This window comes from Triticum aestivum, chromosome 7B (genome assembly GCF_018294505.1).
Source record: "Triticum aestivum cultivar Chinese Spring chromosome 7B, IWGSC CS RefSeq v2.1, whole genome shotgun sequence".
Classification (NCBI taxonomy): Eukaryota; Viridiplantae; Streptophyta; class Magnoliopsida; order Poales; family Poaceae; genus Triticum; species Triticum aestivum.
This window is the reverse complement of record NC_057813.1, coordinates 631,306,173-631,309,414: the sequence shown is the minus strand read 5'-3', so window position 1 is coordinate 631,309,414 and position 3,242 is coordinate 631,306,173.

Below are 3,242 nucleotides of genomic sequence, written 5' to 3'. Positions count from 1 at the left end.
GGACACCTGGGATTACCATCCTACCCCCGACCCGCAGTAGGTCCGAAATTGAAGAGGGGGCAAAGTTTGTACTTTCCCCAAATTTCAAACAAGCGCGTCCCATCTTCTGTTCAAAAAAGCCAAAAACAAGCGCATCCCAGACCGAAACATGGTTCCCCCCACCCGTCTGATTCCCCATTCGTACTCCGTGGGCGCCAAAACTACCTCTCCACCAGCCGCGAAACCCCGGCGTCCTCCGTCCGCCATCCCATCCCACCCATCAACCTCCGCCCTCCTCCATCACGCCGGAGCCGATACCCCGACGTCGTCGTCCACCGCAACCTCAACCGCAACGCCCTCCATGGCTAGTAGTTGAAGCCGAGGCCGAGCCATCCGTACCCGAGCCAGTTCAACCACGCCGTCCTGCGCCTCATCGCTACCGCTCCAACTTCGCCACCCTCCACCGCACCGGAGCTGTTCCTGCTACGCCGTCCTTCGCCGCCTCGGATCTGCTTCCCCTCCGCCGACATACGGCCACGGCAACACAGTCAACAATTTGGCCATGGGTTCGTCCAAGCCTGCACCCTCCAGAACATCGGTTTCCCCGGTAAAAAGAAGAAGATCGGCGCGACATGTGGAGGTGACCACACCGGCAACCGAAGAAGGTACTCCTCTTCCCTTATTCGTGCAAATCTTACGTCTCTGCTTGCACGGTATTCATCCCACAGAAGACACTAGTTGACCGCTTCTTCTTGATACTAGATGTTCCTAGTAACTCGCGATGCACAAGGTTTCTCCTCATATACTATTTCACCTTAGCTAGAGGTCCGTCGCCCCCCTGAATTTCAATTTCTGGCCAGTTGATTCCCAATTAACGGAAGCATTCCCCGGCGTAACAGGCGCTAGTACGACTATTACGCCGGGGAAGCAGCGCCTTGGTGTTTATCTTAGGGGCGTGTGCGGCCTAGAGCTACTGGCGCCCGATCTGGAGGTCGGCCGGGATTAAAGGGATGGCTTGGGGGCGCTGCCAAGCACGGCGGTGGTGTGAGGTCGATGGGAGGGCGGGGCGGCGGAGGCACGGGTCTGGGCCGGTGGTCGCTGGCGGTTCGAGAAAGATCGTCAACAGTGACTGGCGGGAGGTAGACGAAGGCCATCTGCCCGTTCCTTATAGATCGGACGGTTCATTAAAAAAATCGACTGACCTATTTATTTTCAGTCGACTGTTATCTTAGATATGACCACATGTGGTGGTGTGCTGGAGGAGTACCTGCATTTCCTGTGCTCATATATTACAAAATCATACGGAGTAGAATCTAATTTTGTTTGCCATGCAATGTTGTAGAGCTATCATATGTCTCCTGTCATTTATTTTTCAGCCACCTGCTATCTGCTACTTTTACAGTGCACTAGTTCTGCACACACTTCATCCATACTCTCACTATTGTGTTTTTATGCAAGGGTATTTCAGAGTCTGCCGAAAGCGAAGCAAAAAAGAAAAGAGACAAGTCGTGCCAGCTTTCTACGCGGCTAGGCGCGACACGTTACAGCGCTTTAAAGGGTGCAGTGTCAGCAGATGGAGACGGTAAACGTTGCTCTGGAGTTGATGACCTCGCTCGCAATGAACCACCATCCCAGGTGCTTGCTTTAACTTCGCGGTGTCATATGTGGTTGCATGTTCCATATGGTGTCTAGCTTGTATTCGAAAGGCCGAAGTCGGTCTTTATTAAGATAAGGAAAGATACTTTTTACATGAACCACCATCCTGTGAGCACCAGAAGACAAATAGCTAGTCAGGGCACTGGCCGAGCCAGTGACAAGCCCAGCAAAGACAGGCATCACCTGGAAGCCAACTAAAAAGCCGCGATGGTGGCGAAGCAGCCCGCCTCCCACCAGGCTCTCAGGTCCTAGATGATCATGTTCACCACTCCAGCCGGATGTCTAGCTTGTATTGCTTCCAATTTGGTTAAATTGCATCTGCTTAGCTTACACATTATACCTTTGAATATGACATGCCTTTCTGTTTTTGGTACATACTAGTACATCTGTGTATTAACCATGTTCTTACATCAAACTAATGTTCTTGTGTATCCCTCATCAATCACTTATGACGAGGCAGGCAGGCAAGGGGACTACTCCTCATTTAAAGAATGCAGCGTCAGCCTCCCGACATGATTCTCAAGAAACAGAAATGCTAGATGAAGATAGTGAACGTAGCTCTGTAGTTGATTACAGCATTTCCCCTACACTAGCATCGCAGGTGCTTGCTCTAACTTGGCAGCGTGATATGTGGTTGCATGTTGCATATGGTGTCTAGATTGTAATTCTTCCAATCTGGTTAAACTGCATGTGCTAGTCTGCTTAGCTTATACTCCTGTAAATGTGACATTATACCTGTTAATGTGACATGCCTTCCTGTATTTAGTACATAGTACATCTGTCTATTAAGCATGTCCTTACATAAAACTATTGTTTTTTTGTATCCCGCATCAATCAATATGACGAGACACCTTTAGTATATGCAGTGCGATATTAGTTGCATCTTTCATATGATTTATAGCATGCGCTGCTTCTAATTTGTTGAAATTCCATTTATGATGGGACGCTTTTAACTTGGCAGAGTCATATTGGTTGCATCTTTCATGTGGTGTCTAGCTTGCATTGCTTCTTATTTGCTGGAATGGTTTCTGCTTAGTTTACACAAACAGTTGTGAACATGCCATGCCGTCCTGTTTTTCGTACATATTCCATCCTGGTATCATGTGTTTGCCTTACATCAAAGTAGTGATTGTCAGTATCATGCATGAATGAGTTCTGAAGAGAGAATTTTATTGCTTTTTCTTGTCGGTTTTACTTGACAATTCAAAATCAATAAAGCGGAAGGAAGTTAGCAAGGCAGCGGATAAAGGTGCTCCTTCCAAATGGAGGGCCTCTACAGTTTCTACTCCTCCACACCCCCAAGATGATTTCCAAGACAACACATGCATAGACACTCAACAAAGCTGTGTTTATGATGAGCACGTCTCCCCTAGTGCATCCTCACTGGTGCTCCCTCTAACTTGGCACTGTTATATGTGGTTGCATGTTATGTGTGATGTCTAGCTTGTATTGCTTCTAATTTTTTTGAATTCCATCTGCTTACTTTACACATTATACTTGAATAAGACACATGTTCCTATTTCTAGAACATACAATATCTGTCTATCACACCATGTTCTTACATCAAATTACTACTGTTGTGTAACCTACAACAATCACTTATCATA